The sequence below is a fragment of the Mustela putorius genome, unplaced genomic scaffold, assembly GCF_011764305.1.
Source record: "Mustela putorius furo isolate JIRA1106 unplaced genomic scaffold, ASM1176430v1.1 tig00000421_pilon_pilon_pilon, whole genome shotgun sequence".
NCBI lineage: Eukaryota > Metazoa > Chordata > Mammalia > Carnivora > Mustelidae > Mustela > Mustela putorius.
In genome coordinates, this window is record NW_025421375.1 from 6571932 (window position 1) to 6594281 (window position 22350).

Below are 22350 nucleotides of genomic sequence, written 5' to 3' on the forward strand. Positions count from 1 at the left end.
AGTGGCCACCAACAGAATCTGTTCTCAAGAGGATTCTAACAAAATAAGGTAGGTTTATGCATTGTCCCCATAGAACAGGGAGTTACCAGATTAAGGGTTAGGGAAAACTCCAGCGAGGGGAATAACAGGTTTTAAGGATCCACCAAACTGAAATCATGCCTATTTATTTACACTATCAGAGGCGAATCACTGATTCTCAAGCACTGGCACCTTTACACCAGCAGCCAACATAGATGCCATGCAGTCACATATCCCAGTAGGGCTGGACAGGATGTCATGGAAAACTGCAAGCCAAATGCAATTTCAGAAGACACCTAGGTGCATGGGTACTAATTAGTCCAGATTATTGCACCATATAGCTCGTGCACACACAAATCTTGGAAAAAATGAAGCAGCCGTAGCTCAGATTGTGCCTTGCACTTGTTCTCATCGCCTCACCTGCTGACTGAACGTGAGCCACACGAGGATGTGCCTGGTGTGCTGGCTACAGAGACAAGCCTCATCCTGCCGACCGACTCCAAAACAGGGTTTTATTCGGTTCCTCTGGCTGTGTGAGCAGATACCCCCATGCTGGTCCGTTCCTGTGCAGCCTTCCCAAACTGTTTTCAAGAATGTGAAAAGATGCAGAAATCGTCCTAGACAGAGTAGATCATTTGGTCTTACCTATCCTACCCTCATTATCCGATAATCCTGACCGACCACTCACAAATTAAACACTGCACAACAGTACGTATCTCTGCTCCTTTGCTTATTCATTTGCCCATATACGGATTCATTCCCGCAGCCTTCCCAAAGCTCCCGCTCCACGCCATGCACCGCGCTGGGTGTTCAGGTTAGAAAGAAAAAATACATATTCCCTGATAGAAGGACACATGTATTATTTCCTTTTTTTTAAGATTTTATTTGAGACAGAGTATGTGTGCCGAGGGAGAAGCAGACTCCCTGCTGAGCGGAGAGACTGATGCAGGTCTCAGTCCCAACACCCTGAGATCTGAGCTGAGCCTGAAGCAGATGTTTAATCCACCGAGCCCCCCCAGTCACCCAAGCACACATGGATTACTTCCTATCTTTAGCTCTTGACATTGGCGCTCAGGAAAAAGAGGCCGTTGTGCCTCATGAAGACATTGGTGCCAGTGTGCACAAACAGGCAAGAAAAGCATGGACGGAGGACGCGGGCTGGGAGTGGCCAACGATTCTGGGCAGAAACCACATCATGAAGAGTCTGGTATGCCATGTTTAGAAGTTCACACCTTGTCTTCTTGGCTAGGGATGAGGCAGCACAGCGCCCCCAGCCCACCCTCCCACCCCACCCCCCACCTCTCCCCACACGTGTCTGACACCACTAATCACAGCACTTCAGGGCACGCATCTCAGACATTCTCTGCCAACCACCCAGAAGTGCCACCTAAAAAAGAATCATTTGCCTTCTCTGCTCAAAGCAATGAGAAGTTCACAAGTTTGGCAGCAGGCGGCTGCCAAGAGTGGCCCTGTGCTGAGCCAAACTGGACCAGGAGAGCGGTGAGTGCTGATCAAGAAAGAGCCTGCAGTCACCATGAGAGAGGTCAGGCCACTGCAGTAGCCCTGAGCGAGGTACAAATGCAAGACACACACGCCCGTGACGTCAGAATTAGGTCAAATGCCACGCTTTGGTCTAGTCACTGTCAGAAGGCATAGGATGGTGGAGAAAGCATTTAAAGCATTCCTCACTGGTGTCGGGGTGGCTCAGTCAGGTGTCTGCCTTTGGCTCAGTTTATGATCCCAGTGTGCTGGGATCGAGTCCTGCATCACGCTCCTTGCTTCTTGCTCTCCCTGTGCTGCTTCCCCTGCTTGTGCTTTAATAAATAAGCATTCTTCAAACAATAAAATCCAGGAGCCAGGGCCAGCTGAAGGCTGTGCCCAGGGGCCAGTGAGACTGTCTGAAGTAGGGAGAAAGCACACAGTAGGAGAGAGATGGGAGCTGTGCTCTATTCAGCAGTACATACACTAAAATGGAAAGAGATGTGAATTTCACTCACCTTGAAATTCCATGACAACAAGTTGCACACTGATCCCAGCAGAACCATAATACCTAGGTGCCCTCAAGCTATGAGTCAATCCCTGCAACATTTGGTGATCAATGGAAGATTATTGAAAGGTGATTAGTCTCAGTTTCCATGCCTTAGGAAAAGATATGTGATATTTAAGTTTCAACACACACAGAGAGAGAGACAGACCCATGTGTGCACAGGGACAGAGGACACAATTAGGAAGCATTCCAAACCAAGATGTGGGCAAGAAATTGGTTTGAGAAACTGCTGAGCGCTGGGTATAGGAAGAAGCACAGGATAGAACGGGTTTCCATCTCTTGGCCAGGCCTCTGTTTCCTTGACTAAGATGAGAGGACCGAACAAGACAATCCTTTCCAACGTAACAATGCGAACTCCAGACTTGCCTCTCAGAAGAAAATAACTGGGAAATGTGGGGATGAGATCTTGAGCACAGGAAAGTCAGGCTAGATCCTTCTCGAGTGGATCTGCTGAGGGTAGCAACTCACATCCAGACCCTTGGTGATATGACTGAGAAAACTGGAAACACATTGTAAGTGGTGGCCTGGGGAGTGGACAACATTCTGCTTTAAGATGCAGACTGTTTTTGAAATAAAACTTTAAAACGTGTCATAAAAAGCAACTATTCCTCAGGGGCAAGAGTGGCCTAAAGTGTCTTTGATTGTAACTGTGGGAAAGACTTTCATCTGCGCTCTTTACGAGGTTAATTGTAACTCTCCCCCAAGCTCAGAAACCCTTTTCTGAAGCTTGTGGTTGTAATCTCACACTCTGCATGATAAACCTTCATTTTTCAGCAGGCACATTCCAAAACGTTAGCGCTTATGGTTCAGAAAGCAGTCAAATGAGCACAAGGGGAGAAGAAGCTCTCTTTCCGCCAGCCCACAAGCATGCATAAGTGCAGACACACACACACACACACACACACACGCACACGCGCGCGCACGCACATCCACGCACTCAGCCTGCTGACCTCCAACTACACGCAGCCAAAGTCCTTGATCTTCTGGATTTCTGCTGAGTGATCCAGCGTCACCAGAAAGGACACCACACACCCACACTAATGGGAAGCACCTGGCACAAAGCCCGGCACACAGTAATCCCTCAAGAGTGCATCACTGCTATCGCCATCGTCTTATCCTTTTTATTATTAAAGAAAGAAGTTTTTACTATTGCTGATGAATTACGACTCTCATTAGTATTTAGCACTAAGCGAGGCGTATTTCCTCCAACAGAATAAATGAAGCACCCCTACAGAATGGCACTGTGGTTGCCTTCTTTTAAAAACAGGCATGAGATGGGAATGCCTGGGTGGCTCAGTCGGTTAAGCATCTGCCCTCTGCTCATGTCATGATCCTAGGGTCCTGGGATCCGGCTCCTTGCTCAACAGGGAGCCTGCTTCTCGCTCTGTCTGACACTCCTCCTGCTCCTGCACTCTCTGACAAATAAATAAAATCTTGAAAACAAACAGGCATGAGACAGACACCATAAATTTATTGTCTGGACAGATGAAGAACCCCACCATGTTGTTTTTTGACAATTCTCTGATCTACAAGACCTCAACTGGAAACTCTGGTTCCTACTTCCTTTCCCAGCTGCTCATAGGAATTAATCCCCTGCTATATTCCTGACTCCCCAAGAGCAGGCTAATAAAATTATGTTATCATTTATTTATCATTTACCACTTGCCAGGCAGCGTGCTAATAGCTTTTCTGCTTATGAACTTACTTCATCTTCTCTACAGCCCCAGGAGATGCCCCTGCTGTTCTTCCCACCTCCCCATCTGTGTGAGGTGTCTGAGGCTTCGTGAAGGTAAACGAGCTAAGGTCATTCATTCATTTCAGGAGCTACGTGGCTGGTAAGGGATGGAACGCAAACTTGAAGCAGGTGTTTCTGCATCCAGTGTCCAGGTTAACATTTTCTACTCAATTATAATCACTTTAAAAAGTGCTCTTAACTTTAGGGGATTCTTGAGCTCCCAGGAATTCTATGGAATATGGTGTGTGCGTATACAAATTTACCTTGGAGAAAATCTAAAACTTTTACCGTATTCTCAAGAGACTTGAGAATATGTCCCATCCAGGACTTATAAGAGTAAGCAGATTCATCTTTATATTCTGTACACCACTAGCATTCTTGTCTCTGGCACCAAAAAGCTAGGTCTAGCGCATGCTGGGTACTCAACTATCTGCTACCAAAGTGGCCTCAATTCTCTCTGCTTCCTTCCTCGGTGACTTCCTCCCCTAGGGATGCAATGAGAGTGATGAAGTTTTTGAAGCCCTGTTCTTCAGCAAGAAACATACAAGAGACCTCCATTTGCATGGTTTTCCCACAGCACAGCCTTTCCCATTGTTGCATTTCACACCACACATGAGGAAAGAGCAAATGGGACCCCATCCTGCCCTCTCGTCCCAGAAAACCAGACATCTGCTTGTCCTGGCTCGCAGAGCCAGCCAGCTGAGGACAGAAATGTGCTGCCTGGCAGAGCACACCTGGCTGGCCCTTCCTGCCTGAGCACAAGCTCCATTTTCAGGGTCAGCTGGCAAATAACCCTCCACTGTAGAGACAACCTCACATTGTAATAAAGGCAATTGGGCAGGGTGAGCTTTTGAAAGACACAGACTGATTTTCTGTCTGCAGCTGCACTTACAATGCTCTCCTTTCCAACAGAATCATGTGCAGTGGCTATAAAAATAATCATTATTCCATTCTGGGCACGTCTGGGTGCCCAGGCACTGTTCTAGACGCTTCTACCCATCATCCTACAGTCTGCACAAATAGCTTGGGCAGATGTGATCAATATTTTGAAGATGGGGAGCCTGAGGTCCTATTACAAGTTAGATAATTTGCTCAAGAGCTGAGCTCTAACCTTGTTTTGGGCTGACAATATTGATCCTTACATGTCCCTCTTTCTCCACGCTTCCACATTCTCATGGAACAAAAATTACTCATTTTTAGAAGTCTCCTCAAGTTGGAAAATAGGAAAGACTTCTTAAGACATCTTAAGCATCAGTTCACAGCACTCTACTAAAATGGGATGGCACAGAATTTTTGCTTCTTATCCACCACAAATGAAGTTGGGGAAATTAGTGTATTTCTTAAGTCTACTCTGGATGCCTCATGAAAACCCGTTTTTTGAATGTCTAATCTTCAATCACCTTCAACAAATACAGATGCAAGGCACTCAGCTAGACAGTATGGAGAGATCCAAAAGAGGTAGTTCCACACCCCTCCCCCATGAATATGCCAATCAACAGAGAGATTAATACACAAACTGTTCAATCAATTACGAAAACAAGATGAGGAAAACTTCCCAGCACACCCACGGGCCTAGGAGAAAGAAAACATGAATATGCTTATTTTCATGAAGCAGGGGAGGACAGGAAGGTATGCGATCAATTCTGACTTCACAGGAAGACAGCATCTGGGTGGAGAATGGGCAGGCTTGAATATGTCAGGGGTGAGTGGGCAAAAGTGAAGAGGAGTGTCTACAGCAAACAGAAGAAGCCGAGCAAAGGCTCAGGGAGGAAGAGGCACAGCGCGCTTGATGGGACGGTCCACTGCTCCGCAGGCTGAAGCACTTGGCCTGGGGATTGTGCAAGGAAGAGCTGACCTATCTGCTCAGTTCAGTGAAGGCAAAGGGGAGCTCCAAGAAGGATTTTGGATTGAGAGAATAACCTGATCCACTCCATTTTCCATGAAGATTAATCTGGCAATAGTGTGCAGACTGGAGAAGAAAGAGTCTAGAGGTAGGAAGAGCGATCACAGTTTTCTGGTTATGAAATGCTGAAGGCCCACACCAGGTATGGAGACCATCAGGGGTTCACTCTAGAGCCATTTCACCAAGACTCAGTGACACACCAGATCAGAGGAATAAAAGCAAGCAAATCCCTCACCAGCCAAGGTGGGGCATCAGAATTTGAGAAAGGAAAGGATGTCCGTTTCTTTGAGTGGATGGATTCTGACCAGCTCGTGTTTACACTTCAGGATTAACAAATTGGAATCATCATCAAGTTGAATTTTCAGGGTGGCACACACCCTGGGTTTTCCTAGAGTCCTATTCATGCTCTGAGGTTGCCGAGCTCCCTCATACAGCTGTGTTCTGGCACCTTTTGGCTTAAATTGTTGGAATCAACAGGAGGAACTGAGGCTTTGCTCGGGAGTGTGTGTGTGTGAGCACGCCAATGATTGTGAGTACAGGGGGACGCGACATACGGTTTGTGGTAGGTCATGTTTGGAATCTGTAGTCTGAAAGGAAGCTTTAGGAGATGAAGAAGTCGAGTTTTAGCAGCTCATTAATCCTCCAGACCCACCGAAACTGGTGTGTGTGGCTCACTAAACACCCATGCTTGCAAGGAAGGCCTGGCCTGAAGGCCAGTCTGGTCCCAGCTCCCCAGCCTGAGCCACAGCAGGAGGGTGGGAAGGGGGCACTGTGCTTGGGCTCAAAGAAAGCTTCCACCCCGGCTGGCCCAAACTTGCCTTGTAAGATTTTCCAAATACACGAGTGCTCCTCAGCTTACTGGCAAGTCACTCCCTTTTAAAATCCATATTTTTCTAACATTAACAACACTATATTTGATTTGTGGGAGGAGGTATATGTATAGTTTTTATGCCAAAAGCCAAACCCATTATTGAAAAGTTGGAAAGTATAGAAGTGTAAAGGGGTGGGGGGGATCAGTCAGGACTCTATGACCCATCCACCAGTTAACATTTTGGTATATTACCTTCCAGTCTTTTCCACCTGCATTTTTAACATAGTTGAGAGATTTTCACCTTTAAAATGCAGTGATCCCAGTAGAGCATTATCTAAGAGCTAAGGAATAAATAGACTTATAGACTCATGAAATTCAAATCTGACCAGCCACTAGCCCAACACCTGACAGCAGAGCAGGTGTCAAGTGTAAAACCAACTTCAAAGTCTTTCCTAAGAACCTCGGGAAATGGATATGATGGCATCTACCAGAAATCACTTTAGCAGAAAAGCTTGTCCTCCATGCTTTCTTTGTGACTCCTCACGAGTTCTTTGTGACTGTGATAATTAAATAGCTCGTTAATGGAAAAAAGGGAAGGAGCAAAGAAGACACCAGCCCCCATTTGCAGCCATCAAATACCCTGGACTGTTTTCCTAACAACACGTTCCCAGCTCATTATGATTGTATTTCTACAACCCCTTTAGCAGGTAAGCAAGGCTAGTCCACACCAATTTCCGATCAAGTCTGGAAACTGAGGCACATACAAGGCAAGAAACATATCTAAGGTCATACAGAGAGCTGCTGGCAAAGCCAGGACTGGAACTCAGGTGTCCTTCACCCTCCCTTTCCCAACGGGCCCCCAGACTAGACCCTCTGAAGAAAGCACCAGGGACGCCTGGGTGGCTCAGTTGGTTAAGCAGCTGCCTTCGGCTCAGGTCATGATCCCAGAGACCTGGGATCGAGTCCTGCATCTGGCTCCTTGCTCAGCAGGGAGCCTGCTTCTTCTGCCTCTGCCTGCCATTCTGTCTGCCTGTGCTCTCTCTCTTTCCTCTCTCTCTCTCTCTCTCTGACAAATAAATAAAATCTTTAAAAAAAAAAAAAAGAAAGAAAGAAAGAAAGCACCAGACTCAAGCTCCTCACACAGAGTCTGGAACCCTCTCTGAGTCTGTGTGAGGCCAGTCATTTTAGCTATTTCACTAAGGCATGAAACAAAAACAAAATCCACTCTCCCTTTTTTGCCCCCAACATTTCTCAAATGTATTGTCAGAACTGATATTCACAAGTGTGTGTCCTCACTCTTGAGCCCCTGGGATGTAGTAGGAGTTCTACCAAAATGCCATCACAGCTAGTCCTCCTGGCAACTTCACAGTGAAGAGCGTAAGCCCTATTTTATAAGTCTTTTTTAGAAAGAGGAACTCAGCAGCTGGCCCCAGCTCTTAAGTGCTAGAATCTGGAACTCTCATTCAGCCTTGCCCAACTCTCCAGTCTTCTCCTCTACATTTTGCCACACTCAAAGTTGAGGGGCCTTTGGCTCCTGAAGACTGAGTGAGCTAGACTGTCCTCACCAGGGAAGGAGGAAACCCTATTCCTGATCCAGGGGGCTATGAGAACCCACCAAGGGGGCCAATATGCAGGGCAGACCCCTCTCACTTCACACCCTGTAACCATCACTGAGGCAGGTAGGGCTGCATTCCGAGGACTCAAGATTCTCAACTCCCCAGGGCAGCCTGCAGGGTGGGGATACAGAGCCCCATCCACCCAGCTCAACCCAAAGTGAACACAAGCTACAAAATTAAGAGGTCCAAGCAAAATAAAGCTACAACCTGCTCCCAAATTTGGAGAAAATGCAAACCTTGTAACATAATATGCCAAGACTAAGAAAATGAACTTGAGGAAACCTCACTTATAACAGAGTTGAAGAAAAAAAGGGGGGGAGTTAAGGGGCACCTAGCTGGCTCAGCTGGTAGAGCATGTGGGTCTTGGTCTCTGAGCCTTGAGTTTAAGCCCCGTGTAGGGTGGAGAGTTCACTTACTTACCTACTTAATTACTTACTTAATTAAAATAACAGAGTTGAGAAGTCAGAAGGGGAAGCTCTGGTGCCATACAACACCTTAGAGATCTTTGCAGACCAACAGGAAGAGAGGTACCTTGCATTCCCAACAAAGAGATGCCTAATCTTTACTTCCCCAGCAGATTTTCTTCTTGCCTGGCAACAGCCCAGCCAATGAGAGACTAACACAACTCATCCAATGAAAAGCCACTACACTTCAAATTCTCAGGTTATTCCAATGAACTTTTTATTTATAACAGGCTTCCCAATGTCCCTCTTTCCTCTACAAAGGAGCCATCCTCTGGTCTGGGCATGGTTCAGTTGGTTAAGTGGCAGACTCCTGATTTTGCCTCAAGTCATGGGGAGATTGAGTCCTGTACCAGGGCTCCAAGCTGAGCATGTTGTCTTCTTGAGATTCTCTCTCTCCCTCTCCCTCCACTCATGTGGGTTCTCTCTCAAATAATAAGTAGATAAGCAAGCCTTCCTCTCCTTTTCTCTGGACTCGCCTATGGTTTTACGGTAGTCCATGTGTCCTGAATTGCATTTCTCTGCTGTTTCCAAATAAACCCATTTTGCTGGTAAAATAACTGGCAGCTTTATTTTAAAGGTTAAGAGTATATAACATCAACATAGAAGAGAAACCAATAGGCACAGAGGTGGACAAGGCTGATTTTTCACTGAGATAATTTTTTCACCAAAGTCATGTCATTCTGCTGGATCTAGAAAGATCTGCCTTTTTCTTTCTTTTTCTTCTTTTTTTTTTTTTTTTTTTTGACAGACAGAGACCACACATAGGCAGAGAGTCAGGCAGAGAGGGAGAGAGAAGCAGGCTCCCTGCTGAGCAGAGAGCCCGATGTGGGGCTCGATCCCAGGACCTCGAGATCATGACATGAGCCGAAGACAGAGGCTTAACCCACTGAGCCACCCAGGGCCTGCCTTTAAAAAAACAAACAAGAAAAAAAAAACACTACCAACAACAACAGAAACAAAAAATAATGAAAACAAAACTGCCTTTGAAGACTCACTAAGAGCTTTGCACAGTGGCAGTATCGTAGCCAATGAGGTTTATCCGAGGCGCGATTATTGCTAATTGAAGACTCACTAAGCGGTACCTTGGCGATCTTTCCTTAATTCATTCATTGAACTTCTATATGCCAACTCCATGGTAATTTATGGAGATACAAATTAAAAGCTATGATCCTCAACCTCAAGGCTTACAGAATTCAGTCAAGACCAATAAGTACTTATGCTCCTTGGTAAATGCTCTGATGGCTGTATTTATATAAAAGCTCAGGAGGATCACAGAAGGCTAAGCATCTAAATCAGGTGGAAATCAAGGAGGGCTTCAAAAGGAGGTAGTATGCAAGCTAAGAAAAGCTAACCAGATGGACCAGGAGCAGAGAAGACATCCAAGGAAAAAATTAAAACAAGAATAAAGGTACAGAGGTATGAGGGCTCACAGTATACTTCCAAAACTATAGTAGTCCTGTATTCCTGGAACAGAGGAACGACAGGTGAGAAGGGCTGCAGAGTAGGCTAGAATGGGTGGCAGAGGCTAATCCTGGAAAGACCACAACACACAAAGGAGTTTTCATCTGATGCTGCTTGTAACCAGAACCCCAGATGAGCTTCCAGCAAGGAAGAGAAGACCATGCATTTTTAGGAGATCACTCTGGCCACAATGTGAAGAGTAGACTGGAGAAAGCAGGGGCTGGGAGGCGGGGAGTGCCTGTTACTAAGTATTGTACCAGTTCCATCAAGATTCACAGGATCTTAAAGCAGGCTGGGGTGTCAGGAGTGGAGAACAGGGACTGAGAGGTTTTCAGGTCTTACTGTCCAGACTTGGAACATCTACACTCTGTTCAGTGTTCACTGCTGTTAATGAACCAAGGCAAGCCTCCCTTTAGCCAAAGGGAGTATTTCCAATGGAGACCTGGATGTTGGAAATTTACATACACTGGCGTGATTATAGCTGGACTGGTATAGAGGTGTGATTCATTTTGTCTGTTGGTTTGTCGGCTAACAGAGCTACAGAGGGCTTGGGTGAAAAGCTGCCCGGGGAAAGGCTGAGACTTTGCAGCTCAAAATGCAGCCCAGAGGGCCTCCTGTGAGCAGCAGCACCCCACTCTGTCTCTGTCTCCCCTGCCCTTTCAGTTCCGGCAGCTACATTCCAAAGACTAATGAGAACAAGGTGCAACATGGTTTAACAATTTTGATACATTCCTTAGCCAAACACAATTTCTTTAAAAACACATAGACTGCATTACAGTGACTCCATCGGGCAAGACACATGTCAGCGTAAAAGAATGAGAATTTGCCAGGTATGTGTAACATGTCGATAAATTAAACTCAGTTTATTTTCACAAAACCAAATGGTCAGACTTGCTCGTGGTTTCCTACCAAGGAATAAGAATTACTCCCAAGAGAGAGTAATCAAAGTGTAATTAGACCGGTCTTGGAATTTTTTTTTTTAAACATACTATCCTTTCTTCACACATGATTGCACCTTCATTTTTAGCAAGGATCCTTAACCCAAAGAAATAGTAACAGGCTTTTCTAAGTTTGGGTCCTTCTGTGATAATGTGCAGTCATAAAACAGGTTTTAGGGGTTTTTTAAGGCAATCGATTTACGGTTAAGACAAAATGTCCTCACAATGTACCCATTCATTTGTTCATATAACAAATAATATTATTGCCTGTTGGTTTGGTCTATTTGAAATGCTGGCAAACAAAAAATCTATTTGCCTAATAATGACAATTTTTAGCCTCTGGGCAGGAACTTATCACTCTGAAAATAATCCATCAAGTTTCTATTTGAATGAAAGACCTTTAAGTAAGAACTATTATGCCAGGGTGACTCCAAACTTTCAAAGGTAACAAATAGTCAAAGAACAGAGAAGCAATGAAAGGATGATAGATACAATTTTAAAATAAATCAGACTAACGATGGATGATATCTGCCTCAGAAAAATGGCATAGAGACTTGACCTTATGAAAAGTGACACTTCTTTTCTCCTGTGGCTTAACAGAATTGGCATAATATTCTCCAAAAAAGAATTCTCAACCATGTTTATAAAGATTGGAAAAATTTTCACCTGGTAGTATCTGCAGTTTCAGTAAGATTCAATAATAGTAAGTGAGGGGAACAAAGTTGCCACATATGGTTGTGCATGTTGTGTACTGCACAAGGATGACAGGCTGACACATCTAAGGGGGTACTGTTCATTTCAGAGACATTGTCAATTTGTGTATTTTGACAATTTCTCAGGAGACAGTAGGTGTTGTTCTAATAAGCTCAGCATGACAGTTTTCTGACAGATGGAAGTAAAACACATTGGAGAAGGGATGCCTGTTTCTAATTTGCACAAAGGAATCATACAGGCTAACAGTGGCTGTGATGCAGAACTTATGATTACTGCATGTAACACAACTCAAGTGATTCTTTGGGATGAACTGCTACTTCGAATCAGACTCCCTAGTGTTTATTCAGTAAGCAAATCACCACGATAATCGCCAGGTGACTAACCAGGATGTTACTGAAGACAGTGTCATGATTCCATCACTATATAAGCCAACAACCTCAGCAGAGAGAAGAAATGGGACCATGAGACCACACACCACACCCCTCAACTTAGGGCTGGCCCCATGTTATCTCCCCCTCCTTCTCACACCCGGGGCGGGGGGGGAATGAACCCCAGGATGGCAAAGTTGCAAGATGGCAGCAGCACCAAAATTTTGGTATGACTGATAAACCTTCATCACGACTATGGAGCTTTCAGGGTTTGCCACCATAGCACCAACTAGAATTACTTGATAGATACACTAAGGCAAAGCCAAGTTACCCACTGTCCCATTCCACACACTCTCCTCAGGTTGCCCCCCTGGCCAGCCTACTATGACTGCCTGCATTCAGTAATGCCAGGGGTGCGGTGGAGGTAAAGAAAGAACAAACATTCAAGACTGTCTTCCTCAGGGATGCCTGAGTAGCTCAGTTGGTTAAGAGTCTGCCTTCAGCTCAGGTCGTGATCCTGGGTCCTGGAATCAAGCCCCTTTTTGGGCTCCCTGCTCAGCAGGGAGCCTGCTTCTCCCTCCCCTCCATGAAGACACTCCAACAGTTCCCCTTGAAAATGACCTCAAATTTAAATTTGCTCTAGGTAATGTGCTCTAAAAGCCCTGAAACTGTGATAGCATCTGCTTACTACAGAGACCACGGTCAGGTCCTCAAGTGTATTTGGTGGAACACAGAATGCGCAGACAGAAGTAATGGGTTTTAGTCTCATGTTGCAAATTCCTAGTGACAAAGTGACTCTGAAAGTGTCATTTATCTTCTGTGCTCATCAGTGTCTTCTTCTTCAAAATGTGAATGATGGCATCTTCTCTTAAAACGTGGCTATGAGGCTACAAAACTCATGTAAAAATATTTTGAAACAAAGCAGAGAAGCACAAAGAAAGCTTAACAAAAGAAAAGCATCCGTTCAAACTTACCTACACATCCTACCCTCATGAGTCACCCAGACCCCCAAATGTCCTTCCAAATTCTACGGACAGCAAAAATATTCCTAACTAGACATTTAGGAATGTCTTATTGCACGTGTATTATGTTAGGCTATATGCACAAGACTAATAAAATTTCAGCTTACATCTGTACAGCAATCTATACTTTATTAAGTTCTTCCATTTACATTAAACCATGGCACAGCTATGCATTTTTATATGCTGAATGTATATTTTATAAAGCACTTGGGCTTTGCCTAATAATGTATACACTATATGCACGCTCATTGTATATAACTAGGAGTACGATATTATTTAAATTATTACATGATGTATACTGCTGTGTCTTTACTTTTATAACATATCCACAGCCATATTTATGATTTATATGATGGTGAGCACTTTGTCAGGAATAAAACCGCTAATTAAAACTAGACTCCTATGGGAAAATAGGATTTGCTTTATGATGATTCACTTTATGCTGCTTTCCAGATCATAATAGCTCCTCAGACTAGGATCTGAACTGAACGTGGTTTATGAAAATAATTATTAAAGGAAGGTATAAAAACCTGTGGTATTCTGAACCCTTTCCCCATGAATTCCAAAATTTTTTATTTTTAAAAGGGAGAAGATCGTTGGACTTTCAGTGCACAAGAAGTTATAGAATGAAGTTTTATTGATTATAAAAAGGCCTGAATCATCTCTCCCAACAACTATCCTTACTTTCACGGAAAACAGCAAATATCCCACCACCCTCCTTCTAATGGAATCATCTGAGAGTGGCTTTGAGACAAGAAAATTAACAAAACAAGTAAAATGATGCAGAAACAGAACATTTCATGCCTCTTTCCTTTGCTATCCTGCTCTTTTCAAGTGAAACTAGAACACCAACTCCTCATCTGATACCAACAGACTAATTCAATTTAGCCCAAACTGAAGTCCTGTTTTATGTATTAATACAGTTCTCACTGATGTTTATAAAAAGCGTAGAGATTTTTAGGTTATTGATGTTATCAGAACCTAAAGTGCTCAAATAGCCATTGTTATTAATAAAGATTTATCTTCAAGACCTTCAAAAATATACATTTAACTTCTAGAGATGACCAACTCACAATTAAAGAACAAGAGCTATAGGAAAATTTACTTTTTTAGCGATCATACATGCAGACACACACCTATCTCATTCTTCAAATGTTTATTTAAAAAAAAAAAAAAAGTCTGAAAGTGCTAAACAAGTCAGAAGCTACACTGTCACCAAAAGTACCTCGAGTAGAATATCAAATTCACTTTGGATCACGTTGAAAAAAAGTCATGAACGAACTATGTCCCTCAGTTTCTCAGCATGCGGGTGGCATGCAGCTTTCGACAGAGTTTAATTTAAGGGGCACAATAAGCTCTTACCTGTCCTAAAGTAACCTCTAATATCATGCTTAAAGCAGCCAATCCATAAACCATGGACTGCCAACGTGGGGAATGGAAAAATGGGAAGAAAGAAAAAAAATTTTTTTTTTTAGTATATAACACATAGACAAGGCATTTCTTTACCTAAATTATCTCATTTAAATCTTAAAAAGCCACTTGGGGATGTATCATCATCTTCGCTATATAGAGGGGATAGCCAATGGCTCAGAAAGATGAAGGAACTGGCCCAAGGCCACACAGGTGCAATGTCAGACAGAGGCCCACAGCTGATCCCAAACACCCCCTCCCACATGCAAAGAAGAATTCACAGATCAAATACCTTAATTTTTCTTCTAACAACCCCCCAATAACCCAGGACCTACCTCCTGTAGCCTTCAATAACAGGAATTTAAAACAAAAAGTTAATAACCACTAGTAAACTAGCAGAAAGCAATTTAAACAATAATCCCATTTACAACTGCATCAAAAAGAATAAAATACCTAGGAATAAATTTAATCAAGGAGGTGAAAGTTAATCAAGGTGTGTGTATTCTGAAAACTGTAAGACAGGGGCACCTGGGTGGCTCAGTGGGTTAAGGCCTCTGCCTTCGGCTCAGGTCATGATCCCAGGGTCCTGGGATGGAGCCCCACATCGGGCTCTCTGCTCTGCGGGGAGCCTGCTTCCTCCTCTCTCTCTGCCTGCCTCTCTGCCTACTTGTGATCTCTGTCTGTCAAATATATAAATAAAAATCTTTAAATTAAAAAAAAAACTGTAAGAGAGGACACCAATAAATATAAAGATATTCTCTGATTATAGATGGGACAAATTAATACTATTAAAATGTCTGTACTACCCAAAGCAATCTAGGGACACAATGTTACCCCCCATCAAAATACCAATAGCATTTTTCACAGAACTAGAATAAACAACCCTACAATTCATAGGGAACCATAAAAGACCCCAAATAGCCAAAGCAATCTTAAGAAGAACAAAGCTGATTTCAAAACACACTACAAAGTTATAATAATTGCAACAGTCGGTACTGGCACAAAAACAGACACACAGATCAAGGAAAGAGAGAATCAAGAATGCAAAAATAAATCCACGACTATGCAGTTAACTGATCAATGACAAAAGAGACAACAAGAATACACAATGGGGAAAAGAGTCTCCTCAACAAATAGTTCTGGAAAAAGTGGAGAACTACATACAAAAGAATGAAACTGGACCACTTTCTTACACAATAAATCCAAAATGGGTTAAAGATCCAAATTAAAGACCTAAACCCATAAAAAATCCTGAAGGAAACATTGGTAGTATTAAGAAAATCTTATTTAAAATTAGAAAATCTTGGGCACCTGGGTGGCTCAGTGGGTTAAAGCCTCTGCGTTCAGCTCAGGACATGATCCCAGGGTCCTGGGATCGAGCCCCGAATCGGGCTCTGCTCAGCAGGGAGCCTGCTTCCCTGCTCTCTCTCTCTCTCTCTGCCTGCCTCTCTGCCTACTTGTAATCTGTATGTCAAATAAATAAATAAATAAATCTTTTAAGTAAATAAATAAATAAAATTAGAAAGTCTTATTTAAAAGATTTATTTATTTATTTTTGAGAGAGAGCACAAGCAGGAGGGAGGGAGTACAAGCAGAGGAAAGAGAGAATCTCAAGCAGGCTTCCCGCTGAGCATGGAGCTTGACAAGGGTCTCAATCTCACAACCCTGAGATCATGACCTGAGCCAGAATTAAGGGCAGACGCTCAAACTCAACTGACCCACTCAGGCATCCATACAGGCAGTAACTCTTAAACATCAGTCCGCAATAATTCTTTAATCAATCTCCTTGCACAAGGACAACAAAAGCAAAAACAAACCATCAGGACTATATCAAACTAAAATGTTTTCGCACAGCAAAGGAAACCCCCAAAATGAAAGGCAACCTACTGATTCGGAGAAGATATTTGTAAATGGTATCTCCCATAAGGAGTTAATATCCAAAATATATCTTTAAAAATCTCATACAGCTAATACACACACACACACACACACACACACACATGCACACAAATTCCATTAAAATATAGGCAGAAGACCTGAATGGCCGTTTTTCCAAAGACATGCAGATGGCCAACAGTCATATGAAAAGATGGTCAGCATCAGTCATCTTCATGGAAAGGTACATCAAAACCACAATGAGCCATCACCTCACACCCAACAGAATGGCTAAAATAAAAAAGACAAGAAATAACAAGTGTGACAAGGATGTCAAAAAAAGGAAAACCCTGTGTCCTGGATGGTGGGTTTTTCAAAAAACTAAAAATAGAAACACTGTATGACCTAGAAATTCTAATTCTGGGTACTTACCCAAAGGAAACAAGAACACTAATTTGAAAAAATATACACACCCCTCTGTTTGTTTCAGTATCATTTATAAGGTCAAGAGATGGAAGCAATGTAAGTGTCCATTGACAGATAAATGGATAGTGGTATAAATGGAAAATGGATGAGGTATAAATATACAATGGAATATTACGTAGCCATAAAAAATAATGAACTCTCACCATGGGCAACAACATGGACTGACCTAAATATAACTGTGTTACATGAAATAAGTTAGACAAGGGAGGACAAATACCATATGATTTCACTTACATGGGGAATCTGAAAAACAAATCTAAACAACAGGCTCAGAAATAAAGAGAACAAACTGGTGGTTACCAGAGGGGAAAGGGCTGGGAGCATGGGTAAAATGGGTGAAGGAAATTAAGAGGTATGAACTTCCAGTACTAACTCAAGGGAATGTAAATTACAGTATCAGGAATACGTTCATAGTATGGTAATAGCTTTACAAGGTGACAAGACGGTACCTCACTTATCATGGTGAGTGGTCTGTAACGTATGTAAGTGTCAAATCACCATGCTGTACACCTGAAACTAATATCGATGTCAACTACACTTCAACTGGTGAAGTGTACCTGTTTATTTAAGGTATCAATAGGTACAAGGTTATCATACTTAACAAAGGCTCTCGGGTAAGAAGTTACCTGAAAGGCATGAGCCCTCAGCCTATTAACACATACTAATAGGACAGGATGGCTTTGCAGGTTACTTGACTGGCTGAGTGCTTCATCAAGAAATGAAAAGCCCTAACTGACCTGGATACTTGCCAGAAAAGAGGATTCGCTTTAGGCTAAGGCTTCTAGATCTCATGCTCACAGAAGCCAGAACCCAGATGAATGTCTTCCAGAGAAACACAAGGGACTGCTAAATTTAAAAGTGGTCCAGGACTGGGCGCCTGGGTGGCTCAGTGGGTTAAGCCGCTGCCTTCGGCTCAGGTCATGATCTCAGGGTCCTGGGATCGAGTCCCGCATCGGGCTCTCTGCTCGGCGGGGAGCCTGCTTCCTCCTCTCTCTCTGCCAGCCTCTCTGCTGACTTGTGATCTCTCTCCATCAAATAAATAAAATCTTTAAAAAAAAAAAAAAAAAGTGGTCCAGGGCTGACATAGGGGCAGGAGCCTATGGAACCAGCAGAAAGGGATGCCATTAATAAGTCTTCCCAAAATGCCAGGCAGTATTTAAACCTTGGATGAACCCTAGGAGATAGTTATGATGGGTCACATTATCCCATAGATAAGGAAATATAGCTGAAAAGATTAATAGACTTGCCTGCTTCACCCAATGTACTAGTTTCCTGGGACTGTCCTAACAAAGTAGCACACACTGGAAATAATGTATTGTCTGAGGTTTTAGAGGCTAGAAGTTCAAAATCAAGGCCTCAGCAGGGACCGTTCCTTCCAAGGGGATACGAGGCAGCATCTGTTCCAGGCCTCTTTCCTAGCTTTGGGAAGTCTCCAATATCCCAGGGCCTGTAAACACTGCTCGCTCGCTCTTTCTCTCTCTCTCTCTCTCTGCCTCCACACAGTCTCTCACCTGTATGTCCGTCTCTTCCAATAAGGGCACCAGTCATGTGAGATTAAGGTCCGCTCTAATGACCTCATGCAACCTTGATTACCTCTATAAAGACCATACCTCCAAATAAGGTCCCATTCTGAGGTACTGGGTTAGGATTCCCATGTCTTTTGGGGGCATGATTCCACCCCTAACACATAGCTATTAAGTAGACAGGCTGGTTCCAATTAACCAATACTCTATAAAGCTGACCTCCCAGGGAGGCCAAGCCTGCTCCGGTGACAGAGCAGGGACTCCAAGTGAGAGGGCTAGACAGAGACACAGGCATCTAGAAGCAAGAGGAGGAGGGAGACAAGCACCTTGGGAGCAGGTACCATTCTACAGGTTTATTTTAAGAACCGCCCACACATCTGTGGAGAGCCTTTCTGTGACCACACCTGCTGGAGGTGCGGCATTTGCTAATGTCCCACAGGAAACACTGGGCCCCGTCGGCCTCAACCTCTGTCCTCCGCCTTCTGCCCAGTGGTTTGACCAGAGTGGGGGGTGAGGCGGCACACAGACAGGTTCCTGTCATCACCACAGGGAAAGACATCACACCAGACGACTACAGGAAAGAGATTTCACAGTCGCTATGAAAATACAGAGGGCAGCGTGACTTTCCTCCCGATATGGGAGGCCTTCATGGGACCATGGGCTTCGCTGTGGGCAGAATTTCAAGGGAACAGGGTGTAAGACAGAAATACAGAAGGTGAAGAGAAACAACACCTACTGAAAACCTATGCTGGGCGCTCTCAGGGAATCCACCACACTCCATCCTTAAAATAATCCCATTCACAGGTATTACTACCTCCAATATAAGAAGCCAAAGCCAGGGAAATTTCACAGGGAGGGATGAGACCAACCTAACCAACTAACTAGGAGATAGTTATGATGGGTCACATCTTTCTATGGATAAGGAAATAAAGCTGAGAAGATTATCGTAATCCAACCCCAAACGTTCTAGACAGCACAGGACCCAGGTAGCTGGCTCTCAAGATGTAGGAAACTCTAAAAGGAGTAAAATCAATTCATCTTCTCATCTCTGGGTTACTAACACAATTCCAAGAGTGTGGTCCAGCCTGCAAATATCACAGGGATCTTACTCCAAAAAAATCAAGTCTGTTCAAAGTCACAAGTCTCAAATAACGTACCCCACCCAAACTCGAAAAACAACTCGGTGTTGTATAAAAATTGGCAATTTCCACAAACAGAAATCATCATGTAGACAGCAAGGGTGGCTGTGCCTGTGTGGGTTGTTTGTGTCCATGTGTTTTTACGTGCGCATTTCTGCCCTTATGCCATTAAAACTAAGGCACATTTTATGACAACAGCGTGCCACATCCGTAAAAAATGGATAGGTTAAAGTTACTGTTTTCTTAGGATCTGTCTGACATTTGACAGCCATGCACCAGTGTACTATCTGGAAAGATTTAGGACCTCTGCTGTAAAATTATTTATTAGTTGTTATTTATACTACGTGCTTACTGGCAGACCACCCAGCGCTGTAACAACAGCAGCAGTCAGGCCGCATCTCTCCAAAACAAGCAAAGGACCACAGGGGTGGCCTTTGGGTGTCACCACTGAAAGATGTGGCTTCCAGCAGGGAAGTATGTTCTCTGTTTTGAAGGTTCTGCCATCCTTAGAGAGACCAAGTGAATGGAAAATGCCTGGGCTCAACAGGACTGGGCTCTGTTCTGTCAACTCTTAAAGGGCAGGCAGCTCCAAAAATCTCTCACAACTCTTCAGAATCCTGGAGGTTTTTTGGTTTTGTTTTGGTTTGTTTGGTTTGGTTTGGTTTGGTTTTTTGAGGACTGGGATCAGTTAGCAGTTGCCCATAACCCTTGGACGTGATCTGGGGCTAATCTCAGCGCCTGGAGTCTCTGGCTGCCAACATCTTTTTGACCTTCCCCATTTGGCTTGAGTAAGCTAATGAGACATATTTGAACACTCTTAAAGGCCTCAAAAGAAAAGCTCATTATACAACACTTAGTTTTATTAAATACATCAAGGTTGCTATTCCACTAGACCATCCAAAAAAGAACTGAGGTTTTTGGGTTTTTTTAGAAATATAGATATTAACTATAGTATGCCTTATGCTAATTTAAATAAGCAAAAAAAATAAAGCAAACTTCTCCCTTCTACCCTCTCCCCAATACACACACACACACACACACACACACACACACACACACACATACTCTTCAGGATTTTGTGGTTATTTTCCTTCAGTGATTTGTCTAAAAATATAATCAACCTAATACAGATACATAAATATCTTCTCCTTCGGTACATGGGATGATTCCACATTAAACCCCTCATTCTAGTGGTCAACATGTCTCTCCCAGGATATGCTGACATCAGCCAAAATCTCATCATGGAATAATTAACTCATTTAGGGAACTCCCTGCTAGCCCAGCTCAGTTGCATTCTTCTGAGAGTGAAGTTACCTGTTCAATCATGGCCCTCTGAGTCTACTAACTGGCCTGGAACTTCTAATTCCAAGACCTGCTCTCCTACCGCTAAGGCAGGGTGTTCTCCAGGCTAGTAGGAGGGAGCACAAAGGGATGGGGCTTCCACATCCTTCCAGAAGCACTGCTCCTACTTAGTGATTCCCAAATCTGACTGCATCCCAATCACTTCTGGGAAGCAAATCCCACTCTAGGCCTAGTGAATCTGTATACATTTCTGTAGTTTTTTTTTAAAGCTCCTCCAAGTAAATCAGGTTTAGAAATTACTGCACATTTAGGGTGCCTGTGTGGCTCAGTCAATTACATGTCTGCCTTTGGCTCAGGTCATGACCCCAGGTCCTGGGATCAAGTCCCCCATAGGGCTCCCTGCTCAGCAGGGAGTCGATTTCTCCCTCTCCCTCGCTGCTCTCCTTTCTCCTTCTCTCCCTCAAATAAATAAAATCTGTTTTAAAAAGTCATTGCACATTTATACTAACCACTCAAGAGTTCATAAGAATCAACTTCAACTTCCAGAGACAAGAAAAACACTGGAGGCAAGAGTGAGACCATTAAAAACAAAGAACGGAAACACATTATTTTTTTCTTAGAAAAAGGAAAAGCATAGTATAGTGGATGTTGCAAATGACCACATTATTCCATAAAACAAAGAGAAAATAAGTGACAATAATCAAAATAATAATGGCTTAAATCAGGTATTTTGAAATAAGAACATTTGAACAATTTAAAATAAAACTCATAGGGTGCCTGGGTGGCTCAGTTGGTTGAGCGACTGCCTTCGGCTCTGGTCATGATTCTGGAATCTTGGGATCGAGTCCCGCATTGGGCTCCCAGCTCCATGAGAAGTCCACTTCACCCTCTGACCCTCTCCCCTGTCATTCTCTCTCTCACTCACTATCAAATAAATAAATAAAATCTTAAATAAATTAATTAAATTAAACTCATACTTTAATGCCAGATTTTCCTTTAAGTTTTTATACAAATTTTGAAACATACAAAAGTAGAGGTACTAGTTTAGTAAGTACCCAAATATCATCCATTCTCCACAATTACCTAGATTTTGCCATATTTGCTTCATTAAACCCCTCCTTTGCAGAAGTAGTTTAAAGTAAACCTCAGAAATCACATTGTACATTCTTAATATGCATCTCTACAGAAGAGGCATTTGACAGAATTCAACATTCTTTCTTGATAAAAAAAAAAGAAGAAGAAACCCTCAAATTAAGAATAGAGATGAAAGAGAATGGCATTGGAGGACCCTAGGCTCACCTAGTTCCACAAATAAAACCAGGTAACTATCAAGTCACCCCAAATACCCGCAGAAATTGACCTAAAGACTAGCAGAACCAATCCCATAACTGAAGGCAGAGAGCCCACATCGAAGAAGATGGGAAGTATAGAGGTATAGTTGGGAAGAGACACAGATGATAGCCAGGTAGTGGTGAAGCAGTCATGGTCACAGAGATCACAGAAGAAAGAAGACTAGCA

At 43.3% G+C, this 22350-nt stretch overlaps 1 protein-coding gene and 1 pseudogene across 1 annotated transcript in view; one reads left to right on the top strand and one right to left on the bottom strand.

Annotated features, from left to right (window-relative positions):
* The window catches only part of SAXO1 (stabilizer of axonemal microtubules 1), a 103004-nt gene that overhangs the window by 45740 nt on the left and 34914 nt on the right, over positions 1 to 22350 (bottom strand). The window lies entirely within an intron of this gene.
* LOC123392004 lies at positions 9594 to 9752 on the top strand (annotated as a pseudogene).